The sequence below is a fragment of the Oncorhynchus gorbuscha genome, linkage group LG20, assembly GCF_021184085.1.
Source record: "Oncorhynchus gorbuscha isolate QuinsamMale2020 ecotype Even-year linkage group LG20, OgorEven_v1.0, whole genome shotgun sequence".
Lineage (NCBI taxonomy): Eukaryota > Metazoa > Chordata > Actinopteri > Salmoniformes > Salmonidae > Oncorhynchus > Oncorhynchus gorbuscha.
Window position 1 is genome coordinate 6,335,226 of NC_060192.1, and position 12,162 is coordinate 6,347,387.

The 12,162-nt window shown below is 44.4% G+C and overlaps 1 protein-coding gene across 2 annotated transcripts in view; it reads left to right on the plus strand.

Annotated features, from left to right (window-relative positions):
- fgfr1b (fibroblast growth factor receptor 1b) overlaps positions 1-12,162 on the plus strand; it is a 37,233-nt gene that overhangs the window by 12,706 nt on the left and 12,365 nt on the right. The window lies entirely within an intron of this gene.

The following is a 12,162-nucleotide window of genomic DNA, read 5'->3' on the forward strand; positions in this document are numbered from 1 at the left end:
TAGATACTCTACAGGCATCCAATTGAAAATACCCCTATCAAAAAAATCCCACTTCCTGGATAGATTTTCCTCAGGTTTTCGCCTGTCATGTCAGTTCTGTTATACTCACAGACATTATTTTAACAGTTTTGTTTTCTATCAAAATCTATCAATTATATGCATGTCCTAGCTTCTGGGCCTGAGTAACAGGCAGTTTACTTTGGGCATGCTTCTCATCCAGACGTCGAAGCACTGCCCCCAAGCCATAAGAAGTTAACAGAATGTGACTGGCAGAATGGGTGTTGAATGTAGAGGATGAGGGCTGCAGTGGATATCTCAGATAGGGGGGAGTGAGGCCTAAGACGGTTTTATAAATAAGCATCAACCAGTGGGTCTTGCGACGGGTATACAGAGGTGACCAGTTTACAGAGGAATATAGAGTGCAGTGTTGTGTCCTATAAGGAGCATTGGTGGTAAATCTGATGGCCGAATGGTAAAGAACATCTAGCCGCTCGAGAGCACCGTTACCTCCAGATCTATACATTTTGTCTCCGTAATCTAACATGGGTAGGATGGTCATCTGAATCAGGGTTAGTTTGGCAGCTGGGGTGAAAGAGGAGCGATTACGATAGAGGAAACCAAGCGTAGATTTAACTTTAGCCTGCAGCTTTGATATGTGCTGAGAGAAGGACAGTGCGCCATCTAGCCATACTCCCAAGTACTTGTACGAGGCGACTACCTCAAGCTCTAAACCCTCAGAGGTAGTAATAACAACTGTGGGAAGAGGGGCGTTCTTCTTACTGAACCACATGGCCTTTGTTTTGGAGGTGTTCAGAACAAGGTTAGGGGTAGAGAAAGATTGCTGGACACTAAGAAAACTTTGTTGTAGAGCATTTAACACAAAATCCGGGGAGGCGTCCAGCTGAGTATAAGATCGTATCATCTGCATATAAATGGATGAGAGAGCTTTATACTGCCTACTTCCCACTGCTATGCTACCACCACACGTGCGCCAGAAAAACACCTGCCTCTTGCTAGGTACACTGGAACTAAAGAGTAACTACACACTAAACATCGACATGAAGTGGTCTCTTGATGTGGTTTAAGCATGGTTGTGGACTTAAAACATAAAATTGAGTTTAAAAAAAAAAAATAATAAAAAAAATGTAATTTTGAGAGCGAAAACCTGAAGAAAAAAACATAGAAACAAAACCTGGAAAAACTAAACGGAGAAAACAGAATTTGGGGAAAATAAAAGAGATTTGATAATGGTAGCATATCCTTAGTCATGGCTCCCCTTTACACATACACACCGTCATCTGTTTTCCAGTCTGCTGGTGGCGTGGGCCTCTACCGAGAAATGGTGTGTTACTATGTCATAGTTACTATGACAGCGTTACGTTGACGGGTGGAACAGTCCGGATCTGAGGCAAAATGTGGTGTGTAGGTGAGGGCTTCCGGAATGGGAAATCTGGAGAGGTCACATCTGCTAGAAAGAGAGGGAGAATAAAAATATATTCTTACGAGAACTAGACTGTATCAAACTAAAGGGATGAGAGGGGAAAGAGAGTGGGGGGTGGGTTAGGGGTGAGGAGGAGATGAAGAACAGATGAGGGAAAGAGGGGTTGTATGGGGGAGGAAGCAGGAAGGAAGATATTAGAGCGAATGTGTGTGTGTGTGTGGGGAAGGCATGGGAGATAGATGGGAGTGGGGAGAAGTTTCCAATAGGTAGAGGCCCTCTCCTCGATAGAGCTCTAGTGTGATTGCTCTATTCCTGGCCTAGCGACTATACACCACCCTGGGTGTGTGTGTAGCTACTCTCAGACCATCAATTTAGAATCATATCAAACCTCTGGAGTCATTGTAACAGTCCATCGCTAAGCTATACACAGTACCAACATGCTGAGCCAATGGCGTTTAGTTCAAAAGCATCTGCAGAATAATTATCACTGCTCTTAAAAGTTATTTTTTACTTGTGAGGGTCATAATTTATGGCCGTTGTCTTCCCTACTCTAGTTGAAAGCAAGTCCCTTCGTATAAGAGTGGCCGTTGTCTTCCCTACTCTAGTTGAAAGCAAGTCCCTTCGTATAAGAGTGGCCGTTGTCTTCCCTACTCTAGTTGAAAGCAAGTCCCTTCGTATAAGAGGGTCTGTTAAATTGCTGAAATGTTCCTTTCGGATTTAAAGAAGCCACACAGCATGGCTAGAGCGGGGAGAAACCACTCTTATTTTTGTTCTAATTGTGTCTCTGGTGATTTTGTGGTGGTGGTGGTGTGATAACTACCACAGTGAGGTTTACAGAGCTGGGTGTGTTAGCTGTTAACTAGCTTTTAGCTTCTATGGCAGGGCTAATCAACCCTCCTGCTGAAGCGCTATGGCGGGGATTTGCATGTTTTTACTCCTACCATGCTCTGGGGTAGTGCTGGATCAAAAGCCTGCATACTCAGAATGTTCTATATATCTCTCTCTCTTACTCCCTCACTCTGTCTCAGCTTGGGTGTCTCTGTGCTGGGCTCTCCTGTCAGCTAGCCAGCAGTATGATGGAGACGCTACACCATAAAACTCATAAATCTGCAAACAGACTCATTCGTTTAAGAGAGTCTTTAATGTTTGTGTGGGGTTGAGTTATGGTCGGCATTAATGAAGGGCATTAATGATGTCTTCATAAACCTCCCGCTCTACTCTTCACCGTTACATACCTCCCTCTCTGGGTCACCATTCTCTCACTCTCACACACACACTGGCTGCCAGCTCCGAAGGACAGATCTCATTATGGAGTCGGACCCTCAGTAATGTCCACACACGCACCTTTCCTCACTGCCATCTACAGTAATGTCCAGGTCTAGTGTATCGTCAGGTTGTTCTGCCACAAAGCGAGGAGGTTATGTGTTACAGAGTATTTTCTACAGCTCTCCTTTTTGTTAGTCTCTCACGGTGTGTGTTTGTGGGTTGGAACGGTCTCATCACACCTAAACACAAGATCCATCTTCCCAAATGAGACTTTAACACTGTGACACTGACCGGCAGGCTGGAAGCAAATGGTGTTCTGTTCCCTGGCCAGGAGGTGTTTTGGATATGGGGTTATGCTGCGTTCACGTGCTAGTCGGAACTAGGAAACGGACATTTCTGACTCGCTGATTTGTAGAACTTTAACCAGTTAGCTAGTCGGACATTTAAGAGTTTCCATGTTCCGACTAGCACATGTACAGCGACAAAGGGGTTAAGGCCAGGACACTGTACGCAGTCGGAGCCGGCAGAGTGTTGCAGTGTCGTTTTACATCACAAAATGGGTAGCTCCTTGTTGTGCGCACAAACCTACCACGAACAAGTGCGCCACATGAAATTGGCAACACAACGTATACAATTGTTGGGCAGTATTGAGAAAGCTTTGCAGTGGAAGTACAGTCCCTGTGTCGACTTTACATGCTTTCTGGTATTTATAAACATGGAAGAAATGGACATGCTGCTGCTGCTATTCTACTTGCATGTTTGCTTTGATTTCGACATTGCTTATGCAAAATGAAATCTCTGTCCAATTTTGAGGATCGTCTGTCCGAGGAGGTGAGGCGCTACGAGCACCTCTGTAAAATTACTTGGTGCGGTTGTATACCAAATCAAGTCAAATCAAAATCACGGACCATAACGCAAAGTCACCAGCTGGGGTGAGATAGCACAACATTTTAAAAATGTTCTTTTATTTAACTAGGCAAGTCGGTTAAGAACAAATTCTTATTTACAATGACGGCCTACCCCGATCAAACCCGGACGACGCTGGGCTAATTGTGCGAACGCCCTACCAATCACAGCCAGATGTGATGCAGCCTGGATTCGAACTGGGGACTGTAGTGACACCTCTTGCACTGAGATACAGTGCCTTAAAATGCTGCGCCACTCGGGAGCATCGACATGGAGACAGATTCGGGACCCGGTATGTTCACAGTCTGATAAAGGAGGAAGAGACCAGGAATGGGACTGCGCCGATTGTCCAACAACTGGGTTGGCTTCCTGTTTATGTAAAACATTGTCCGACAGACACCAATATACCAGATACAATATGCACGCTTGTGTTTGTGACCTAAAACAAGTTGTAAAGATGTTGGCGTTTGACATGTTTTTTTCTGAATAGTTTTTTCCCTTCTAATTCACAAGATATGTTGGTAGGTCATTTACTGGGGGTATGGTGCGTGTTTTATCATTCACGTGTTAAGGTGTAGGTTCATTTACTGGTGGTTTGCCTTTGTGGATCTTGTCTTATTCCCCCATGTCTTATGCACAATATTCCCACTGCACCTTTTGTTTGTCACGATGGTCGTCTTATTTTCACCTCGTTTTTTACATTGCGTTATTTTCCCCTTGTTACATTTTGTTACTGTAACCCATAATGACAAAGTGACAACGCGTTTTTACAAATGTTTGCGTATTTATTGAAAATGAAATGTTCAGCATCTCATTTCCGTAAGTATTCACACCCCTGAGTCAATATAAGTCAGAATCCTCTTTGGCAGCGATTACAGCTGTGAGTCTCTCTGGGTAAATCTCTAAGAGCTTTGCACACCTGAAAAACTCCCCAGTTGTTGACAATTACAAGCATACCCATAACATGATGCAACCACAACTAGGCTTGAAAATATGGATAGTGGTACTCAGTAATGTGTTGTGTTGGATTTGCCCCAAACATAACACTTTTGTATTCAAGGACATAAAGTTAATTGCTTTGCCATTTTTTCCCCCAGTATTAATTTAGAGCCTTGTTACAAACAGGATGCATGTTTTGGAATATTTGTATTCTGTACAGGCTTCCTGCTTTTCCATCCGTCAATTAGGTTTTGTATTGTGGAGTACCTACAATGTTGTTGATTCTTCCTCAGTTTTCTCCTACAACAACCATAAAACTCGAACTATTTTAAAGTCACCATTGGTTTCCTTCCTCTCCAGCAACTGAGTTAGGAAGGAGGCCTGTATCTTTGTAGTGACTGGGTGTACTGATACACCATCCAAAGTGTAATTAATAACTTCACCATGCTCATGGATATTCAGTGTCTGCTTCTTTTACCCATCTACCAATAGGTGCCCTTCTTTGCTATGCATTGGAAAAACTCCCCGGTCTTTGTGGTAGAATCTGTGTTTGACATTTACTGCTCGACTGATGGACCTTACAGATAAATGTGTGTGTGGGGTACAGAGACGAGGTAGTCATTCAGAAATCATGTTGAACACTATTATTGCAGTCCGTGCAACTTATTATGAAACTCCTGAACTAAATCATTTAGGCTTGCCATAACAAGGGGGTTGAATATTTACTCAAGACATTTCAGATTTGGATTTTTAATTAGTTTGTCAAAATTTAAAACAAAACGTAATTCCACTTTGACATTATAGGGGTATTGTGTGTAGGCCAATGACACTTTTATTTATATATATATATATATAAGGCTGTAACACAACAAAATGTGGAAAAAGTCAAGTGGTTTAAATCGTTTCTGAAGGCACCGTAGATGGGACGACAGACGGGGGTGTGTTCTTAATGTCTACAGCTAGGCAGCCACTCTCACCCATAACAGGAACATCCTCGTTGAAATGGTTGAAAGGCCATGACACGTAACAGAAGGTTTTCACGTAGATTAGGATATTGTTTACATCTGGACAGACATTCTCTAGCAGGAAAGTCCCATTTAAAGGTTTACGTAACAGAAGGTTAGACATGGCCGTGTAGATGAGATTAATGTCTTGAGGGGGGGCCTGTCCTTAATGTCAGACAGTACATGTTACAGAATCATGCTAAGCCACGGCGTCTGTACTAGCCGTAGGAAAAATATACGGCAAAAACAACGTGAGAATGAAGTGTCTGTCTTTTATGGATGTCTTTATTGTGAAAGATAAATTGATAGGAAACAAAGTTTCTCTCGTAATTAGTGTACGAATACTATAACTGTAGGCCCATTTTTCAGACTAGAGCCATTGATAACACTAAATAGGTTTTTGGCTGCCTCATCAAAAAAAAATATGACAAACAAAACGAGGTCCCGCGTGGCTCAGTCGGTGTACTATGGCGTTTGCAACGCAATGTTTGGTGGTTTGATTCCCATGGGGACCAGTATGAAAATTTATACACTCATTACTGTAAGTCGCTCTGCATAAGTGTCTGCTAAAGTGAAAAAAAAAAAAAAATGTAGTCTTCATTGTGAATAGCAAAACCAGTGAAAACCAAGATATTTACAAAAAGTGTGAGGCTCACAAGTTCTTTTGAGTGGGGATCCTACTATGACAAAGTCATCACCCAGAGGAAAATAACATATATGCATATGTTTTCCAAACAACACACCCAACATTTACCATAGGGTGCCATGAATGATAGCAGCATCCTGGAAAGATACCAGACCAGTTGGTGTGAGGAAGTAGTCCTTGAGGTTGCAAGTCTATAGCAACTCTAGTTGCCCTGTCCGCCAACATTTTTCTTGCGTCCAAGAAGCCGGTGTCCTCTGGTACCACCCGTCTCCACTCTCCCGGGCGCAGGTCCGGTGGTTGTGGAGTAGTCATCAAACAGGGTGGATGTACTGTGTTGACTAATCAGTGTTGTCAATGTTTGTGGTGTGTAGGTAGTTGTGTAGGGTCGCACAGGCCGTCACACTGGTCTCAGCTTTCTCTGGGGCAACTTCAAAGGCTCCTCTCAGGATCCTCCGTATCACAGCAAGGATGCCGTTGCACCGACAGGAATAAACCATCTCTCCGGGAAGAAGAAGGGCGGGGGTGTATGTTTCATGATTAATGACTCATGGTGTAATTGTAACACCGTACAGGAATTCAAGTCCTTTTGGTCACCTGACCGAGAATTCCTCACAATCAAATGCCGGCCGTAATATTTTCCAAGAAAACACTCCTCGGTTATCGTCACAGCCGTGTATATCCCCCGCAAGCGGATACCAAGACAACCATCAAGGAACTTCACTGGATTTGATGCAAACTGGAGAAACCATGTATCCTAAGGATTTTAACAAAGCTAATTTTAGAACAAGGCTACCTGTGAGGACAGAGGCTGGGAGACAAGAAGCAAGTACAGGGACTGAACATTTAATAAATAACATGAAACAAACAGGGACAGCGTCTGGACAGGGGAAACATAACAACAATAATGCAGACACGGGGAACACACAGATAAAGGGGAGGCAATCAAATAAAGATGGGGTTCAGGTGAGTCCAATGATGCCCTGCTGCGTGTGATGGTGACCAGTGATGAAGCTCAGATGCGCATAACAATGGTGAAGGCAGTCTGGCATCCTCGAGTACCAGAGAGGGAGAGTGGGAGCAGGCGTTAAAATTATACAAAATCAGCAGGGCATCAAATACTGTTTTCCCTCACTGTAGGTAGTGTCAAAAACGAGACGTATGTGTCAGGTTCTACAGACAATCACAAATTACAAAAAGAAAACCAGCCTCGTCGCGGACATTGACGTCTTGCTTCCAGACAAATTAAACAACTTCTTTGTGCGCTTTGAGGACAATATAGTGCCACCGATGCGGCCCACTACCAAAGACTGTGGGCTCTCCTTCTCCATGGCCGATGTGAATAAAATATTTAAACGTGTTAACCCTCGCAAGGCTGCCGGCCCAGATGGCAGCCCTAGCCGCGTCTTCAGAGCTTGCGCAGACCAGCTGGCTGGTGTGTTTACGGACATATTCAATCAATCCCTATCCCGGTCTGCTGTCCCCACTTGTTTTAAGATGACCACCATTGTTCCTGTTCCCAAGAAAGCTAAGGTAACTGAACTAAATGACTCGCTAATCGCTCCATAGCATTCACTTCTGTCATCATGAAGAGCTTTGAGAGACTAGTCAAGGATCATATCACCTCCACCCTACCTGTCACCCCAGACCCACTTCAATTTGGTTACTGACCCATAGGTCCACAGACGATGCAATCGCCACCACACTGCCCTATCCCATCAGGACAAGAGGAATACCTGTGTAAGAATGCTGCTGTTCATTGACTACAGCTCAGCATTCAACACCATAGTACCCTCCAAACTCATCATTAAGCTTGAGACCCTGGGTCTTTACTCCACCATGTGCAACTGGGTCCTGGACATACTGACGGGCCGCCTCCAGGTGGTGAAGGTCTTGAGTGACGGTAGTTGTATGTTTTCTTGGCACCGTCAGAAGAACCGCCAGAAGAACCTTTGAATAAAAGAAGCATGGCATTAGTGTTGAACTGGAACATTTTTATTTTATTTAACTAGGCAAGTCAGTTAAGAATAAATTCTTATTCACAATGACGGCCTACCCCGGCCAAATCCGAACCCAGACGACGCTGGGCCAATTGTGCGCCACCCTATTGGCTCCCAATCACGGCCGGTTGTGATACATACAGCCTGGAATCGAAACAGGGTCTGTAGTGATGCATCTAGCACTGAGATGCGGTGCCTTAGACACTCATGAGCCCCAACACGAAGGCTATCAAAAATGTACTATAACAGCTGTGTAGTCTATACGTTGGACATAGGTCCCCATCCTCCTACTGGGATGCCAAAGCACTTTTGTGTGAGGCATATCATTACAACTTCTATTTACTTTGGTGTAATTTTCACATCATAATATCATAAAGTCGCATCCATTTACAGTATCTTACCTGGACATGGTCTCATGTTGACTTTCAGAGGAAGCGCCTCGTCTCCCACGAAGACATATGGGCTCTGTGTTTGGGTCCCCAGGCAAGCAACTCTGGCCTTGGTAGCAGCAGCTGGCCTGCAATGAGTTGAGAGCCAAACTTGCGTCGTGAGGGAAATTCCCGCATCTACCTCCCGACCGAATGCGCCCACATCTACCATGGTTGTGAAGTCTGCCAGCCCGCATCCGAAAGTATTGAAATGGTCTTTCCTCGTCAATGCTTCGCATTCGGTCGGACAAGAGGTGTAATTCTCCTTCCCCACCTAGTAGTGTTCTGTGGACCGTTCTGTGGACCGTTCTGTGGACCAATTTTCCACCGTTTGTTTTTGTTTCTCACCAGTTGTAAGAGCACTTTCAGCTCTTCCAATTTGGAGGCAGACATGTTTACTTACTTACCCACAGAAGCAGAAGCAGAGTTGAAAGCATGGAACACCATGCTAGCTAGATAGCTAGTATTTGTAACAGGCCTCTAACACTGGATCCTGAAGTTCAAATGCCGTCGCTGGCGAGAGTCGAAAAGAGTGCCTCGGCCCCTCTGGCTTGGTAAGCTACTCTGGCACCACCTAGTGGATATACACTGGGTGGAAAGCAAGGAAAAGTGTCTGCTGCCCCCCCAAAACCGACTCACATTACCCATGAGCACTACGTTACGTTGCTCCGGCTGTCATGCGGTTTTGGGGGGGCATGCGGTTAAAGACTCCGTTACGAGACGGACGCCACAGTTAAAGGCTCCGTTACGAGACGGACGCCACAGTTAAAGGCTCCGTTACGAGACGGACGCCACGGTTAAAGACTCCGTTACGAGACGGACGCCACGGTTAAAGGCTCCGTTACGAGACGGATGCCACAGTTAAAGGCTCCGTTACGAGATGGACGCCACGGTTAAAGACTCCGTTACGAGACGGACATACATACTTTGCAATGTTTCAAATTTGCCCTCTTCCTCAGTCCAGCCAGAGTCTGTCGAAGAACAGGAAGTTACCGAACCACAGAAGATGAAAATATTGATGGCTTTATGGGATATTTAGCAACTTGTAAGCAATTACCCATTCTTATAAGTAAGTACTATTTAAATAGTAATGTTAAATCATACACATTGGCTGTTGAGCCTATTATATTATATGACTGTTCCCTCCCGTTTAAGTTTATTGTGCTGATAATTACATTTTGTTTTTGATGATTCAGATTAACATTAGTATCCCACCAGTGTAATGAACACGAGGGGAGACCGAGAGCTGGTTTCAAGCGCAGGGCACAGCAGCTGTTTATTGTACAGGACCACAGGAGGAGACAGGTAGCTGGGTCCAGGGGCAGGCAGGGGGTCCAAAAGGCCAACAGTACAGGCAGGGAAAAGGCTAGTAACGTCATCCGGGAGATCAGGCAATAGGTAGATAACAGGAAATCCTAAAGTACAGGCAGGGAATAGGCATCATTAGTTTTTGCCTGCCTCACTAGCATACACAGTAGTAAACCACAGGAAAACAAGAATGAAAGAAGTGTCATAAAACAAACAATCCTTCACAGCGATGGGGTGCAAAGAACTGAACTAAATAGTGTGTGATAATGACATACAGGTGTGTGAACAGGTGATTAGAATTCAGGTGATTGGGATCTGGAGAGTGAGCTGCTTTCAGGGGATCTATGAGTTTGAGAGTGTGAGCTGGAGAGTGAGCTGGAGAGTGAGCTGCTTTCAGGGGATATATGAGTTTGAGAGTGTGAGCTGGAGAGTGAGCTGCTTTCAGGGGATCTATGAGTTTGAGAGTGTGAGCTGGAGAGTGAGCTGTGTTCAGGGGATCTATGTGTTTGAGAGTGTGAGCTGGAAAGTGGGCTGCGTTCAGGGGATCTATGTGTTTGAGAGTGTGAGCTGGAGAGTGAGCTGTGTTCAGGGGATCTATGTGTTTGAGAGTGTGAGCTGGAAAGTGGCTGCGTTCAGGGGATCTATGTGTTTGAGAGTGTGAGCTGGAGAGTGAGCTGCTTTCAGGGGATATATGAGTTTGAGAGTGTGAGCTGGAAAGTGGCTGCGTTCAGGGGATCTATGTGTTTGAGAGTGTGAGCTGGAAAGTGGGCTGCGTTCAGGGGATCTATGTGTTTGAGAGTGTGAGCTGGAAAGTGGCTGCGTTCAGGGCATCTATGTGTTTGAGAGTGTGAGCTGGAAAGTGGGCTGCGTTCAGGGGATCTATGTGTTTGAGAGTGTGAGTTGGAAGCAGACGTTACAACCAGAGGGAAATTCATTTTTTCATGTGCTTAAAGAAGATGGTACATAAAACACGAAAACACGAAAACACAGAAACTACAAAATAGAATTAATTAAAAGTGCCATAGCTACACATTTATAGTGAAAGTATGCGATATACCCAACAGACTATCTTTCAAACAGCCTACCAATTATCCTTCCCACTGTCTTAATCAAGCGCTGAAGCTTGACTTGGTCTTCCACTGGCATGTTTCCAAACATGCATATCAGACCAAAGGGGAAACACACTCTGCAGGACAGATTTATAGAACATTTGTAAGATATGGCGGCCAACATTTAAAATGGTTCAGTTTGCGTTAAAAAAAAACATTCCCTGTTGCATTTTCTTTATCTTTGCAAAAGCACCGTCGTTCAATTTCATTTGATTGTCTATTTCGATTCCCCATTGAGTGACGTGGTCACTCTATCGACTGATTCCCCATTCATCTTCGTAGGAGGTGGTGGAGTTTTGTTCATTCTCAATTCAAATTCCGTCTCTTTTGTTTTCTTAACGTGTATTTCAGGGAAGTTACGTGCGCACCACCGGACGAATTTGCCCGTTTCTCCGTCTCGACCTTGAAGAGAGGCTTGGTCTGGGTGGAGGAAACCCACAACAGCGGTGTCATCTGCATATTTAATGAATTTGTGGGCTGAGTCAGAGGCTCCACAATCGCTTGTGTACAGTTTTCACAGTATCTGTGAAAGCACGCAACCTTGAGGGGCTCCCGTATTCACCGTGGATAAGCTGGTTGAACTTCACTTGTTGGGTACGATTCACAAGGAAACTATTCATCCGTTTGATCAGTTGAGAGTTGACACCCAAATTCACCAGCTTATCCACCAGTAAGGTGGGGTTGGATGGTGTTAAACGCGCTACTGAAGTCAGCGAATACAATTTTCACTTTCTAAATGTTCGTAGATATTGTTCAGCATGACCAGTAACTCATCATCAACACCCCTGGAGGCACGGTGGGCAAATTGGTTTGGGTCTATTTGGGATGAGAGACCAGAAAGAATTTGTTTTTGAAGAATTTCTTCAAAACATTTCATGTCAAGCTTGTCTTGCTATAAAAAGTTAGAGAAACAAGTTGAGGAAAAAGCAACTTGCTTTAGGAAAAAACATGCTTTATTATCACCTGAAACAATATATTTATTCTCTCTTGAATAAAAAGGTCATAGTTTGCATTCTCCCCGAATAAATGTGATCTCTGAAGAGAGACACTACACTTGTCCATTCGGTAGCGGGGCAAGGCCCTGCGGAGAGGATGTATGGCGTAACTGTGACATGACA